The following is a 17,014-nucleotide window of genomic DNA, read 5'->3' as shown; positions in this document are numbered from 1 at the left end:
CGGGGGAGCTCCAAGCCCTGCTCTGAGCATCTTCTTGGTTTCTGCCAGCTGGGGCTGCGCAGAGGGGCAGGGTATGGCCCCCACCTGAGCTGAGTCCTGGGGACCTGAGCATCCCTGGCAGATGCTGGGGAAGATAGTGCCCGGCAGCCCCTCCCAGCCCAAACTGCCTGATAGGCTGTGGGATGAGCGAGCCCCGGTGGCTGATGAGGAGCCCAGGCTCAGGTGGGCCCCTCCTAGAGCCTGAGGGGGGAGGCAGGCAACAGACCTGACACGGTTCAGGTGAGTGAAGGGCCTGAAGTGGGGCCCTGGAGTCTTCTAGCTTGGCCAGTCCAGCCTAACGGGAAGCCGGGGCAGGGAGGGCCGGTGGGATGGAAAGGCTCGCAGCCCTCGAGGAGCCAATGGGCTGCTTAGCGGGGGCTCCACAGTAGGTGAGACCTGATGGTCACGCTTCCTCCCAGGTCCAGGGATTCTGGTCTGGGCAAGTCTGGGCCTGATCCCTCCTGTGGCCACTGCCCAGCAGGGACTCTCCCAGGGGCAGCTTCCCTGCCGGGGCCCCTGGCTGCCTCCCTTAGCCCTCCCGTAGGTCACTGTTAGAAGCTTAAGGCCAGAGCTGCCAGAGAAATACCAGGGAGCAGAGCACTGTGGGCCTTGGGGTGGGGACGGCGGGGCCCACGGGGTGAGTCTCCAGCTCCTCCTAAAATGCAAACTGACCTTGCCACTCCTGCCTCCACACCTTCCCTGGTCCCTCTAGGCAATCAGGACAGCGTTCAACCCTTGCCTCCTGGGATGTGGTCTTGACTCCCATTCCTGCCTCGCCCCTTGCTCTTCTCCACTGGTGAATTACCTCTGTTTCTTCTCTGCCCCAAGTGCTGGGTATTCAAAGGCCACCCCAGCACCCAACTCAGTCCTGCTCATTCCGCACTTGCTGGTCCAGGGGGGGCATGGCTCTGACCCCCATCCTGTTCCTCCTCCCTGCAGCCCCACAGCTCCCACCCGCCCCCTGCAGCTCAGTGCATCGCTGAGTGCACCCCGGTGTCACACGTGACTAAGTTGCTGAGGATCCCCCAGAGCGTCTCCCTAGGGTCCCTTCACAGCCTGCAGGCTCCTGCAGCATGTTCGCCTGCCTGCGTGCAGGGTCCACCTGGTCTTACCTGGAGCTGTTTCCCAAACTTCCTAAGGAAGCCCTGGCCACTCCTGCTCCTGGGGGGCTCCCTGAGCCTAGCTGTGGGGCCTTGCTTATGATGTCCAGGCAAGATCTGACACCTTTTATGTTGCTCACATTAGGACTCCTCTATGGGGGCCCAGGCCCATGGATACTCTGCCCCTGAGCCTCCTTACTTGTAGATTCCTTCCCCACGCCGTGCCCACACCCTCCCCACAGGGCCATTACCATCACCTCCCTGCATCTCTGTCTTCCTGGCTCTCGGCCTTCTCTGGTAGCATGTTGCCAATGGGGCAGCCTGGGTCCCTTTGTTCCTCTCCCCTCCCTGGCCTGGGCTTGCTGCGTGCCCTTCCAGTCTGGTCTGAGACATTGCCCTCCTGTCTCTGGGGCCGTTCTGGCCTTGACACCTGCTGCTAGCCTCCCTAAGGTCCTCATGGGAGCTGCTCAAGTGACGGTTTATGCACCAACATCTCCCCCTTCCAGTCTCCGCCCCACGGCAGGCCAAGGCTGGAGCCAGGGCTCGCAGTGTGGCCAACAGATCCTGTCCTCCAGGCTCTCACAGCCTGCTGGGCAAACAGTTTACAAATCAGATAGACCCGTTACTCCGGGTGCTGACCAAGGTGCTCGGGAGCTGGGTGGGCAGACGGGTTGCTGACCGGCAGAGGGTCCAGGAAGATGTATTTGAGCCTTTTGTGACTCTGGCCATTTGACCCCTGCCCTTCATCTGCTCAGACCCTCTCCTCCCAGTGGCCTCTTGTGATGTTCACTGATCTCTGAGCACAGCTTTGGGGGCATGCATGCAGACAGTCCCTTTGCCTGAAGCCGAACATCTGCTCTTTTAACCCCATCATGGACTCCACAGGGGCTGAGCTCTTGGTTGCCCTTGGTGTGAGGGCCTTTTAGCTTGGTGTGCAGCACTGAACTTAGGGATTACATGGGGAAGGAAAGGCTCTGATCTCTAGGAGGAGACCACCCCTCTGGTCCTATGCAGCTGAGGGGCCTCCATGAAGTTCCCCTCCAAGTTCTCTGCCTCCCTCCCATCTGAGCCAAAGGGCTCACTCACCATTGTTGTTGAAGTGGTGAGCAGATGCATTTGTTGCCAGGGCAGCCTGCTCCAGGCTTTCATGGGAGCAGAGGGCGTGGTACCTACAGCAAGGCCAGTCCACATGGTATCACTGCTGGTCAGTGCTGCCGGCAGCTGGGTGTACCAAGGGCCTGGCTCCCATCGCCTTGGGAACAAGGCCAGGCACAAGAACACTGGAGGAGGCTGAGCCTGTCTGCACGGTTGAGCCCCACCCTTCCTACTGACCACCTCCAAGTGCGTATCCCAAGGTTCAGGCTGAAGGCTGTAAGTGGAACTGGGTCACCACCATAACACCCCACACATGGTCTTGCCAGCTCCTGGGCCTCACCTGTGCATCTCACACCAGCTAAGGATGACCCTGAATGCGTCCAGCTCCCCAGCATCTTCCCACTCTGTCATACTCTCAAGCCTGGTCCACAGGGTCTTTCTGATCTGATTCTGTCTCCTTCAAAACCTGAGCCCCAGACCCTCAAAATGCCTCTGTTCCCCAACCAGGCTGTGTTGACCCACATTCTGTGTCTCTACACAAGCTGTTAAGACTATCTAAAATGTCCACCATCTTCCCCCACCCTCCTCCATCACCAGGGAGACTCAGCCACAGGCCTAAGGCCAAGGGTGGGCACCTCTCCAAGCAAAGTGGAGCATGTCTGCTCTGTTCCATGACTGAGGCAGCCGCCATCACACTGCCTGGTGTTTCCTCCACCACCCCCATTAGACTATGACCTTCCAGAGGAAAGGGTCTGGGTCTTCTGTTGTATCCCTAGGGTTTGGCAGGTGGAATTGCTCAAGAAACACTGAATGAATCAATTGTCATAGTCAAGATTCCTTTGGTTACAAGTTTAGCCAAAAGGAAGTTTCTCTGGAAAAAAAATCTCATAACTGCAGGAAGAGGAGGGTGTGGGTGGGCCTCAGAGAGAGCTGGAACCAATGGATGCAGCTCCAGGATTCACCTGCATCTCCTGTTCCCCCTTGACCTCCTCCCTGTGATGGGGGACATGACAACCAATGGATCCAGAGTTTTCCGGCTCCAGATCTATGGGGGCACTAGGCCACCTCTACACTCTCCCATTAAAAACCCCAGGGAAGACTGCTGATTGGCCTACCTTGAACCAGTCACCCATCCTTGGGCCGACCCTATGGAGAGGGTATCTAAGAAGACTGCAGCTCCTTTTCAAAGCCCACGGTTGGAGAAGGATGAAGAGAAGGTCCTGGAAGGAGGGTTCTACCCTGGACAGACAAGACAAAATTAAATGTTGCATAAGTGAATGAATGGATAAAGGAATGAGCTAAGAGCAACACACATCTTTACAGACTACGGTCCAGTTTGCAAATCATTCTCACTGGTTCTTACAAAAGCCCTATGACCCCATACTTTACCCAATGAATAAATGCAGTCACGGTTCCGCCTCTATATAGCACGTGAGATGTGTGCCCTCAGAGGCTTTTTCCCCACAGAAATGTGGGTAGCCAGATCTCTCCTGGGCAGTCACTGGAGAAAAGAGCAAGTGTTTGCCTGTGAGAGAAGGAAGCGGGGACTCTGCCACGGGTTAACTCCGAGCCCATTTCCACACCAGCTCCCTGGTTTGAAAATCTCTTGCCATAGTCAGTGTTGTGCATGAGGATATAGCTGCTTCTTTGGGAATCTGAGATCATGCCATCCTTGCTTTCTGGTTAGATTATGATTCCCAGCGATGATTATCTGAGCTTGTGCTGGAGTCATAAAGTCATAAGGGCACAGGACATGGGGGTCATTACAGAACCAGACAAAGGTGAGAGGGCCTTTGATCTTAGAATCAGATGGCAGCCGAGTTTTTGCCTCATACTATCTCCCCCCACAGACACCAAAGAAAGCACTGCTTCCTCCCATGCCTTTATTCTAATGCATGGCTCATTCTCTAGTGCATCGTGATCAGCGGCTTCACTTGCTTCTTAGGGGCAAGGCCTGCCTCCGTTCATCTTATCCTCCCAGAACTTGGAGACTATGTTAGATTGTTTGCAAAGATAGTTTCAACAACTCCTCTCATCCCCTCGTGCATGCCCCATTGCAATGTGACTCTTTGTCCATTAAGAGTAGGAGTCAGTTTCCCTACCCCTTGAATTTGAGCTTGTCTATGACTTGCTTTGACCACTAGAATGCAGTAGCCTAGTTTCAAGAGGCTCGTCAGCTTTTGCTCTTGTACTGTTAGAATGTGCTGGGCTGTGTGTGGAGCATGAGAGACACATGGAGTAGACCAGTGCCACTTCAAAGGAGACTCATTAGACTGCTGGCACCAAGAGTCTGACGGATGAATAAGGCCATCCATCTTGGACCCTGCAGCCCCAGCAAAGCTACTAGAACACTGTCGCCATGCTAACAATCCAGGTGAGACTAACAGAAGAATCTCCCAGCTGAGCCCAGCCCAAACTGCTAACTCACAGAATTGTGAGCAAGTAAAATGGCTGTTGTTTTAAGCAGCTAAATTTTGAAGTGATGTGTTATACAGTAATAGATGATGGGTATGGAGAAGTTCCTGGCTGTAGTGGGTTGAACTGTGTCCCGCCCCCACCCCATGCCCCCACCAAACATGTTCAAATCCTAACCCCTAGTACCTGTGAATGTGACCAAACTAAGATGAGGTCATACCATATTAGACTGAGCCCCAAATCCAATAATCCAATGGCTGATGTCTTGACAAGAGAAAGGAGAGCAATTTGGATATAGAGACATAGAGAGCACACAGGGAGGAAAGCTGCGTTACTATGGAAACAGAGGAGGGAATGATGCGGCCATAAACTAAGGAGTGCTAAGGATGGCTGGGAGCCACCAGAAACCAAGAAGAGACAAAGGAAGGATTCTCTTCTAGTGCCTTTGGAGGGATCATGGCCCTGCTGACACCTTGATTTCAGACTTTCAGCCTCCAGAATTGTGAAAGAGTAAATTTCTGTTGTTTTAAGCTACCCTGGTTTGTAGTGATTCGTTATGGCAGTCCCAGGAGGTGAAGGCGTTAGTTTGACAGTTTTGCTCAGGGAATGCTGGCTGGTTGCATGGAGAAGCTGAGAAGCGGAGGAGCAGAGAAGCCATCCTTTGGGCACCTTTGCCCTGCGCTGGCTGCAGTCACCATACAGCTGGGTCACTGCTGCCCAGGGCTCAGACATATGCATGTTCCGCCCAGCCCTCCAGGGCTGGCTCCTGGTGTGCTGGCCATGATGCTCATGCTTTCTTTGAAATGAAGATGTGGTGTGTGTGTGTGTGTGTGTGTCCGTGTCCACTTTTTTCTGCACAGAAAAGTAGTTTTATGACCCTTTAAATATGCTTAGAAAAGATAACAAAGCCAAAAGATGAAAAGCAAAATTACCCATAATTTTTTTTATTTTTATTTTTTAATTGAAGTACAATCAATTACAATGTGTCAATCTCTGGTGTACAGCACAATATCCCAGTCATGCATATATATACACATATTCGTTTTCATATTTTTTTCCATTAAAGGTTATTACAAGATGCTGAACATAGTTCCCTGTGCTATACAAAAGAAACTTTTTTAAAATCTATTTTTATATATAGTGGCTAACATTTGTAAATCTCAAACTCCCAAATTTATCCCCTCTCATCCCCTTTCCCCAGTAACCATAAGATTGTTTTTCTATGTCTGTGAATCTTTTTCTGTTTTGTAAATGAGTTCATAGTGTCTTTTTTTTTTTTAGATTCCACATGAGTGATAACATGGTGTTTTTATTTCTCTTTCTAGCTTACTTCACTTAGAATGACAATCTCTAGGTCCATTCATGTTGCTGCAAATGGCATTATTTTATTCTTTTTATGGCTGAGTAGTATTCCATTGTATAAATATACCACAACTTCTTTATCCAGTCATCTGTCTATGGACATTTATGTTGTTTCTCTGTCTTGGCTATTGTATATAGTGCTGCTGTGAACATTGGGGTGCATGTATCTTTTTACATTAGAGTTCCCTCCAGATATATGCCAAGAAGTGGGATTGCTGGATCATATGGTAAGTCTATTTTTAGTTTTTTGAGGAATCTCCACACTGAAAATTACCCATAACTTTATCTTCCAGAGACAACCACAGTCAACATTGGTTTGTAAAACCTTAGTCTTTTTGTTTATACAAATATTGACACACTATATATGTGATGTGTTGTGTCCTGTATTTTTCACTCAATAAAATGCCATGGACTTTTTCTGTGTCAATATCCATGAGTCTATTTACTCAGCACGGATTTATTGAATTCCCCCCTTTGTGTCAGACACATGTAACAGTGCAATGATGAAAATGACTGCATTCATGGTCCCTGTCCTTGGGAAGTTTATAGCCTAGCAGGGGACACAGGCATCAAGCAAATCATTACACAACTGCGTTTCTGATTTTCTATTTTGCAACCACTTCAGAGTTACAGAAGCGTTGCAAAAATGATGCGAGTTCTCATATACCCGTTACTCAGCTTCCTTGATATTAACATCTCCCACAACTATATTACAGTTCTGAAGGCCAAGAAATTAACATCAGCACAGTACTATTCAGTACAGACTTCCTCATCCACATATGTATATATAAATATGTATAGTTTTTTTTTCCCTGTTTCAAGATTTAATCCAGTGTCTCATGTCATGTTTGCTTGTCATTTTTCATTAATCTCCTCCAATCTGTGACGATTCTTTAGTTCTTCAAGACCCTGAGACTTTTTACGAGTACTAGTCATTGACTTTTTAGAAGGTCCCTTAATTTGAATTTGTCTGATGTTTCCTTACGATTAGGTTGAAGTTATGCAATATAGGAAAGGATGTCACAGGGGTGGCATGTCCTCCTCAGTGCACAGTATCCGGAGATACATGATCACAATGTGTTTAATTACCGAGGATGTTAACCCCTTGGTCACTTAGTTAAGGTAAAATCTGCCAGGTTTCTCCAAAGTTACCCTTTTCCTCTTTGTCAGTAACAAAAATTTGCTTGGGGGAGAGTATTTTAAGACTATGCAAATATCATGTTTCTTCTTAAACTTTTGCCCTCTGAGATTCATCTCCAGGGGTGGACCTTGCCTGCACAGATCTGGGGTTCTAATGATTATTTTGGATTTCCTCATTCCTTCTATATCTAGTAAGTGGAATTCTTCCTATTCTCCTTAAAAGCCAAATGAAACCTGTGAGGTGTCAGAGTTTTGGGTTTTTTTTTTTTTTTTTAGAACTTTATTATTTTAAAGCAGTTTTTGGTTCACAGAAAGATTAAGGGGAAGGTACAGAGATTCCCCACATGCCCCCTGCCCCCACCCCATGCCCAGCTTCCTCACCAACAACATCCCCCACCCCAGTGGCACATTTGTTATAACTGATGAACAAACATCAACACGTCATGATCACCCTAAGTCCTAAGTTCACAGTAGGGCTCACTCCTGGTGTCATACATTCTACGGATTTGGACAAATGTATGATGACCTCTATCCACCATGATAGTAGCATACAGGGCAGTTTCCCTGCCCAAAAAACCCTCTGCATTCTGCCTTCTGATCCCTCCCCCATCCCTCCCACCTCCAGCTGTCAGTTTGTACCTGTGCGTGGCTGAATTGTAATTTATTATAGAAGGTGCTTAGCTCTCACCGGGATGGAGAGGCATCACTGGTCCTGGTCTTGGGGGCATTTCAAGCTGGAGCTCTGGCCTGGCTCATTCTGCTGCTCTGCTTGCTGGAAGAGCAGGCAGGGCCCAAGGCCAGCTCCACAAGCACTTTGGTTGCTGAAAGGGCAGCAATACATTCTTGGTGGATTCACTGAATTGCTCTGATAAGGCTGGTATGGAGGAGATAAGGAGCTCAGGCCCGAGCCAGAATCCGGGGAGGAGCTCCCAGCGCTCGGGGAGGGCAGGAGCCGGAGTCCCACCTTAGAGCTGGCAGGCTGCGCCCATCACCCCAACTCTCTGGCCACACCCAGCTTTCTTCCAGCGGTGCCCCCTTGCACCACTGCCTTGGCGTTGTGCCTGGACTGTTCTTACCGTGTCAAGAGGCAGCCTGACACATGGTGGGGGAGGGAGGGGCGAAAGGAAGGGGCAGCTTTCCTTTACCCTAAAGCTCCAACTCAGAGAGACAAGAGAAAGCTTTCTTTCCTGCTTGTCGGGAAGAAGCCTTCATCCGTGTCCAGGTTAGAGGTGAGGGTGAAACCCTGATACCTGCTCTTGGTTGAGGGGCAGGTTGCCTCATGCTTTCTGGGGCTTGGATTGGTCCAAATGGCCCCTACCAGGGGATTTTTAAAGTTATGAAAAAAATAAAGCTACCAGAGAGCCTGGCTGTCAGTGGACTTCCTTCTAGAATCATTTTAAAATTGATAAAAATGACCATGAAAATAATAATGTCCTCATTTACCAAGGCAAATTCTATGCCAGGGGCTGTTCATACATTATCTCATGTAACCCCCGTGCCAGCTCCCAGAGGTCCAGATTAATAGCCCTGTTTTCAGGATAGCTTAAAAACCTACTCAGAAGTTGTATTAAGGCCAGGCATGTAAGTAGTGACAGATTTGGCTGCCACAGCATCCAGAAATTCACGCCCGGACCACAGCAGACAAGACCCTGCTGTGCGCAGCACACGCACTCGTCTGTCTCGTGTTTGTTCTCAGAGGCCCTAGAGCTTTCGTCACCATCCTGGGACCTTGCCATGCTTCCCTGGCTGCCGGGAGCTGTCTGTTGTGGGGAGATGCCAAGTCCCCAAAAGCTTCTGCCTCCTGAGTCTGGGCCCCCAAAGTGAGTTACCCCTGACTGGTGGACTGAGCCGCCCAACGTCCCCTTCCCTGGGAAAGGCTTCATTGTAAGTTTGGTTTTTTCATAGTCTCCCCTGCCTCTGTGCTTGACAAGGATCACGCATCCTCAGATATTTGTGACAATGTAATGGTCACTATTTCTAACATGAGCTCTTTGGAGGCTCATGGGATCCTGTGTTTTCCAGATTCAGTTTTCCATTCATTTCTTGGGGCTCCGTGAGCCCTCACTGCACCTGGCACTGCTAGAAGGACTGGGAATCCAGCAATGATGTGGCCCCAGCTTTCCCAAGCTTATATTCCTGTGGGAAAAATCCTCAAGGAACTACTAGCAGAATTAATCCCTACAAAAAAGATTATATACCATGGTCAAGTGGGATTTACCCCAGGAATGTAAGCTTTGTGTAACATCTAGAAATTAATATAATTCTCCTATTGGTTTAATGACAAAAAGCACATGATCACAGAAAACACATTTGACTAAAATCTAACACTGTTTCATGATAAAAGCACTCAACAAACCAAGAACAGAAAAGAACCTCCTAAACTTGATAAAGGGCATCTACAAATAACTTATATTTAATGGTAAAAAATAAATGCTTTTCCCCTAGGGGCAAGGCAAGGATATCTGCTATCATTGCTTCTATTCAGTATTGTACTAGCAGTTGTAGCCAGAGCAGTTAGGCAAGAAAATTAAACACAAGTTACCCAGATTAGAAAGGGAAAAGTAAAACAATCTCTATGTATAGATGACATAATCTTGTATATAAAAAATCCCAAGGAATCCACTAAAAAACTAACAAGCAGTAATCAGTTATTATACACAGCAAGGGCGCTTGCCCCTGACACATGCTCCCCTATGCTGCATCGACCTAACAAAGGACTGGAATAAAAGGTAACACCTATTTAACACCTGCCGCCCATGACGGCTGGGTTTTCCCCAAGTGTGTTTCAGTCGACCTTGGGTCCCGGCATGTCGGCCAGCACTTCTCGTCACGGTGACCTACTTGTCAGGAATGCACACGGCTGTCTGCCCCTGGCCTTGAGTCAGCTCCCGGGGAGCTCTGACATACTCCTGCCCGAACCTGACCCCGCCCCAGCCTTGCCCTCCCGAAGGTCTGAGGGTGAGGGGACTCGCCCGCTGCCTGCTCCTGTGAGGCTGTCGGTGGGGCCACCTGAATGCACAAGTGTACTTTGTCCCATCCGTCTGTCTGCCGCTCGCTGCAGACACGGGGTGTTTGCTCCTGGTAGAAACTCTCTTGGGGAAGAGTGAGTGCGTGTGCAAGGAGCCCGTGTACATTTCTGTGTGAATGTGTGTGTGTGTTTAAAAGTGTGCATGCCTACTTTAGAGTACATGAAGGTTTATGCTGGATGTTTGTGGGCAGATGTGCACGTGGCCAAGCCCGTGAGTGTATTTCAAGTCTGGGGGTGTGTGTGGTGTGGAAGTGTGTGTATGTGACTGGACTTGCACTTGCAGGTGTGAAAATGTAGGCAGCAAGAGAAGGGAATCGCCACGTGTCCACTGTGCCGTGTACCCTGGGCTCAGATGCAGAAAGAACTCAGATGGAACCTTCCTTGTAGTCATGGCCCCGCAGCGACGTGGACCCCCACAGCGATGGGGGTCAAGCCACCTCCGGGGCTGGAAGCACCTCTTCTGTTCAGGGCTGAAGGTAGATGCACTGAGCTTGGCAAACAATGTCTTTTTACCGAGAGAATGGCCGGCGTTTGGTGTTCTGGGTGACTGTGGCAGGTGTTGAGAGCTGGCGAGAATGGAAAAGAGTTCTAAAAAGAGGGAGGAGACCCTTTTCAGGGAAACTGCGCTGCCATTAGGATCACAGTGGCTCCAGGGAGGCCCTGCCTGGGCTGCGGACGGATGCTCGGAGGGGATGTGGACCACCCCAGGCCCACGCCGGGGAGAAGCCACATTGGGTGGCTGCAGACACTGCAGAATTCAAGGAGGGTGTCCTTGGAGATCCCCATTTCTTCCCCCTTTACAGTGCTCCCTCACTTCCTGCCCCCTGCCACGACCAAAGTCCAAGTTTGTAAAACTCTCCTTTTCTTAACACTTCTGTCTGGAGAGATTCTTTCTTCAGATACATGCATGGCTCTTTCCTTTACCTGCTTCAAATCTTCACTCAAATGTCACCTTCTCAATAACCACCCCTCGAAAATTGCAACCCCTGTCACCCTTCACCTCGCTTTTCAACTCTTCATCTCTCTGGCCCTCTTCCATTTTCCCCAGAGCTCTCATCACCTTCTCACACAGTGTGGCCCGGCCCCACGAGAGGATATGAGCACAGAAACTGAGTGTAAGCAGATGGAAACTTCTGTACTTCAAAATCTACAGCAATTTGACTTTGCCCAGAAATCCAAATGCAGATTGGAAAAAAAAATAAACTGGCCTTTTGCACAGGCAGTATAAGAATCATTGTTGTATGCAGTCGCTATAGAGGACGGTATGAAGGTTCATTAAAAAACTAAAAATAATCCACTCCTGGGCATATATCTGATGGAAAAATATAATTCGAAAAGACGCATGTGCCCCAATGTTCACAGCAGCGCTATTTGCATTAGCCAAGACATGGAAACAACCTAAATGTCCACAGACAAATGACTGGATAAGGAAGTGTGATATAGTTATACAATGAAATACTATTCAGCCATAAAAAAGAATAAAATAATGCCATTTGCAGCAACATGGACGAATCTGGAAATCATCATTCTAAATGAAGTAAGCCAGAAAGAGAAAGAAAAATGCCATAGATATCACTTATATGCAGAATTAAAAAAAAAAAAGACACAAATGAACGTCTTTACAAAACAGAAACAGACTCACAGACATAGAGAACAAACTTATGGTTGCCAGGGAGTAAAGGAGATGGGAGGGGATAAATTGGAAGTTTGAGGTTTGCCCCTCATGGGGAGTGATGGAAATGTTAGGTATCTCAATTGTGGTGGTGGTTGCATGGGTGTAGACATCTATCAAAATTCATCAAATTGTACATCTGAAATATGTGTAGTTTACTGTACAGAAATCATACCACAATAAACTTGTCTTTTTAAAAAAGAATCATTATTCTAACACAGTCTATAAAATTTATTCAGTTTCCTGTCTGTCTTCCCCCCATCCCATTGCTGTTTGAATGCAAGCTCCACAGGGCAGGGATTTATCTGCTTTATTCCCAAATTCTCCCCAGGACCTCGAATAGTGTCTGGTGCATAGAAGGGTTTCATGGATATTTGTCGACTGGGCGAGTGCGGCAGAGATGGTCTGAGAGGCTGAAGCATTGTCAGCTGGACACGGGGTTGGGGGTTGGGGGGCCGCAGAAGCTCCCGGCCCCCAATCCCTGTCCGGCTGTGAGCACAGTGCTCTGGGTCTGAACCCTCATGAGTTGTTCTTGGGACTCAAGTATCATAGGGCATGGCTGGGAACTGTTGTCCTGATAAAAAAAGAGTTCCACTCTGCCCCTTCCCCTGATGCTGGCCTGTTCCCAAAGGGCACCCAGAGCTGGCAAGGCTGGGCAGGAGCGGCTCTCTTGGAGGTGGAGGGAATTTGGTTCTGCCAGCTGTTCCCACGGCTGGGCTGGCCAAGGCCCACGTGGCCTGCAGCGCCTGGGCCTGCCTCACGGGCCAGTCATCCGGCAGAGCTGGTTCTGGGCTCACACACCCACGGCCACCTGCTCAACTACTCCCTTCCACCTCGACCCAAGCCCTCCAGCTCAACTTCTCCTTCTCTGACCCCAAGACTCTACCCACAGACTTTGTTTCTTCATCCCCTAGCTCCAGAATGGTGGGGGTGTGGCCAAGGAGAAGGGGGCATGGCAGACCCTCTGCCAAAACATCTTAAGGGACTACTGTCCAGGAAGTGTTCAGGGCCATCTGTGACTCCAGCAGGGGACAGGAGGAACCTCTGCGTAATTGAAAATATCAGCTATATCTCCTTACCTGCTCCCTTTCAACCAGCAGGACCACAGACTAGTATCTGCTAACAAGGGTCCCTCCATCTGCAAGCCTCACCTCCTCCTCCTTCTGGTCCTGGGACAAATTAAAGGAAGCTGTGGAGGGGAGGCTACAGGAGGAAGAGATGTTTAAGCTGGGTTTTGATGGATGACTTTTGAATTAAACAAGTCAAGAGAGGAGAAAAGAGATGAGACAGGGAAAAGGAATAGCATGTGCAAAGGCCCAGGGGTGAGAGAGACCACAGTGCACTCAGAACCATCCATCGTTTGTTTGTTTGTCTGGGTGGACATGGGAAGGTGGTGGTATTCTGAGCCAGGCAAGTGGATGGGCTAGTTCTTGTCAAAAATACTCATTTAGTCAGCCCCTGTGCTTGGCTCAGGATGGGGTATAAAATTAAAAGTGATGGGAGGGACATAAAGGTGTTTGGACACAAATTTGCTTTATCCATCACTGTGCCCTCCATGCCTGCCACAGTGCTGGGAACATGGCAGGCAATCAATAAACATCCATAACATGAATGAATGAATGAATGAATGTGTGGAGAGAAGGCCAGGACACTTACAGAGAGATAGGATGAAGTAAAGAGAAGCCAGTTCTCTTGCTGAGGCAGAGAACCCAAGCCTTGGAGAAAAGTCTCTGGGAAAGAGGACTGTTTTCCTTTATGTTAAATTAGGGAAGATTGCCGTCGTTCTCAGGGCAAACTCGAGCCATGCCTTGTGCTGTTAGTCACTCCACAATTGTGATCTGGGTATTTTTGCTGATGATGTAACACACTATGAGAATTTCCACGTGCATCGCATTGAGCAGGCACCGGCTGCCGAGGAGAGAGGGGGCAGAGCTTCCTGGAGCTGGAAAAGAAGGCCAAATTGATGCAAGAAGAGGCAGACCAGTGCAGGGAATTGTCCACGTTGTTGCCCAACCACACCTGGAATGTGCCCCAGGTAGGAGCCTTTGGACTCGCAAGAGACATTTATCTGAGGACAGCTTGTGACATTTGGCTGGCTCAGAATCGAAAGCGGACGGACAGGCCCTGCCACCATCAAGTGGCCTGGCTCTCCAAGGGCACCTGGAGAGCTGACTGGCAGATGCCTGTGTGTCCCCACCCTCACCCCATGGCCTCACCAAACTCTGGCTGGGGGCTAGAGCTTTGCTTGGTGGGTGAGAGCAGAGGGCAGACAGCCTTGTGCCCCAGGTTGGAGCATAACTGCAGCCTCATTGACCCCACCCCCACCCCGCTCCAGGCCGCATCTAGGACAAGGATGCACCCGAGTCATAGCATCTCCCAGAGCTTCATTCTTCTGGGGAGAAACGGTACCCCATTAATGCCCAGATGCAGCCTGACCAGGAGATTAATGAAGCTCGTGTCTCAAGAAGCTCCCTTGAATGAGCCCCTTCCAAGACTCTAGACCTCATTTTGTATTTGCCTTTTGCATTCTTCTCCTTAAAGATGGTCCCCTCAAATTAGAGAAACTTCAGCTCGCACAAAATTGAGCCCACCCCTGCCAGTGCTCCTCGACTCTGGAAAACCTTGAGCAGACAGTGGGGTGCCTGGGGGCTCAGGGCTGACGGGCCTTCTTCCCAAACCTCAGGCCGGGGCCGCTGCCTGGCAGCCTGGGGGTCAGATGGTGGGGGGCTCCAGCTCAGAGCGGGCAGCGTCCTCTCCACAGCCCAGGGGAGGTGTGCGGAGCTGCCGGCTGGCCCGGTGGAAGGAGGCTGTCAGCCCTAGAAAGATCAAAGTGTCCTCTTGAGAAGAAGGAGCCGACAAGTGTGAATACGCCAGATCAAATAGCGCTTCTAATTATGTCCATGTGGACCACTGGCGGGACACTGGCAGATGACCCTTGGTTGACCGCTGGTTTAAAATGGATGCTGTGATATAAAATACCCTGAACTGTATACTTTAAAAGGGTGGATTTTATAGTATGTGAATTATGTCTCAATGAAAAAAAAAAAACAAGTGCTGAGTGCGTGGGTGCTGTGGGGCTTTCCCCCTGGGTTGGACCCCGGCCTGGCGGGCCCACAAAGGCGCTGCTTGGTGCTGGGGCTTCTGGGCCCTCGAGCTGTCAGTCACACACAGAGACCACTGTGCTGGGCCCACCTCGTCCTAGCCGGGTCCTCACCAAGCTAGGAGACAAGACGGTGGCAACTGCAAACAAGGTTTCTGTCCAGCTGGGGCTCCCCGAGCCAGTGGAGGGCCTTTAGCTGTTTCTGGGAGACTGGACCCTAATCTGCTGCCCCCGTCTTGGCACATTCGCCAAGCCCGCTGAGCCTGACACCTGCTCTGCTTGGGCCAGGAGAAGTTAATGATTAACCCGGAGGTGAGAGGGGAGAGAGCAGAAAGCACTGGAGGCGCGCCCGCTGGTTGAACTTCCCACCCTCTGGGGGAGGGGAGGAGCAGGCAGAGCTGGACTGTCCCTCACAGAGGAACTGGGCCTCCAAGGGCCCAGCAGAGCCACCTGAGGGACCCAGGGACCTGCCCCCTCATCACGGGTGACCCCAGGCACACAGGCAAACACGCCCCTCCTCAGGGCCAGCCCAACCACACACGACCTGCCGCTCACCAGCTCCTGAGCTTCGTTAGGCTGAATTTCAAAGGCCACTGAGAAGACTGCTCAACCCGTGAAGACCCCGCACACCCACTGGTGACTCTGTGGCTGGAGAGCCCCGTTGTCCTGCAAGGGTCCCAGCTAGAAGGTGTCCGTGCCCTCCCGCCTTTCTCTGGGGCACATGCTCAGGCACACGCTTGCACAGACACATGCACAAATACACATGCACGGACATGTGCTGGGCGCACTGGTTTCTTCACCCCCACCCCGCTCTGAGCCAAGGAAATATTACAGTGACTCTTGACAGTGACTCCTGCAAGAGGCACAGATGCTTTGAAACCCCTGGCCAAGGTGCTGGGGTTGGAATGATGCCCTTGTAAGGCCTTATTGCATGGGTTCGAGCTGCCCTCCGGGTCTCTTTTAAGGGGCAAGTGGAGGTGAACAGGAACTTCTTTGCTAGACAGCTCTTTGGAACACCATTTTGTCCGGACACCATGTCTCAGCATGGTGGGCTGGTGTGGCCAAGGGAAGCAGGTGGGAACAGGAACTCTGCTGTTCAGGCCACCTCTGAGGACCGGCCTGCATCCTAGGAGGGCAACCTATCCACATGCCACACAGCAAATCCCAGTACGGGGCCTGGTAGGAGGAAGAGAGGCACAATGGTGCCCAGTGGGTGGGAAGTGGGCAGAGAGAGCTGGGATGGAGGCATGGCCACAAGATGCATCATGCTGGGCAGGGAATCCTGCATGGAGACCTCCCCATCCTCATCCTGGAGGGCCCGTGGCCATCTGCAATGTGGCCAAAAAGTCCTTGAATGTTTCAAATTCCCCTACCTGCTTGGCTCAGCTCTTGTGGGCAGACAGGTAGACCAGCTCAGGAAGCCGTCCTCTGGGGTCCTATGTGGCTACTCATCCACATGGCCGCTGTGCCCCGACACCTGCCCTGAGAATACTTCCCTCACGGCCATGGGGGTGGCTGTTCCCATCACGTGCCCACCAGGCATGTGACCACCAGGTGGTCAGCCTGGTGGTCAGCCTCTACTGCCAGCCCACATCTGGATGGGGAAACTCGGGGTGCCGAATGGCCCGTGGAGGCAGGGGCTTTGTTTCTGATACGAGGACACCTGAAATTGGGAAGGGTTTGCTCTTTTGTGCATTGGAATGATTTGTTTTCCTGGGCCTCAGGCAAGTGCCAACACCAGGGAAGGAGGCGGCACCCAAGATCGTGCCACACACATGAACACCCTCTCCCCGTGTCCCAGCGTGGTCTTGTCTCTCAGATGGTCCAGGACAAGGACTCCCTGTGCTGGGCAGGGGGAAGGGAGGATAAAGCCACCTTTGGACACCTACTCCTGCTATAGGGTAACCACAGCGTGGGGCCGACAAAGCCAGTTACGACAAAGCTACCTGGGGAGGCCCCCCATCTGCCGGCCCCTCCCAGACTGAGAGAAAAATGTAAAAGTGGCAAGAAAGCCAACCACATCCTCACTCCAACTCTCCTTAATGCAGCCTCACAAAATTCCC

The sequence above is a fragment of the Camelus ferus genome, chromosome 1 (genome assembly GCF_009834535.1).
Source record: "Camelus ferus isolate YT-003-E chromosome 1, BCGSAC_Cfer_1.0, whole genome shotgun sequence".
In the NCBI taxonomy this organism is placed as follows: Eukaryota; Metazoa; Chordata; class Mammalia; order Artiodactyla; family Camelidae; genus Camelus; species Camelus ferus.
Note: the sequence above shows the minus strand (reverse complement) of the source record.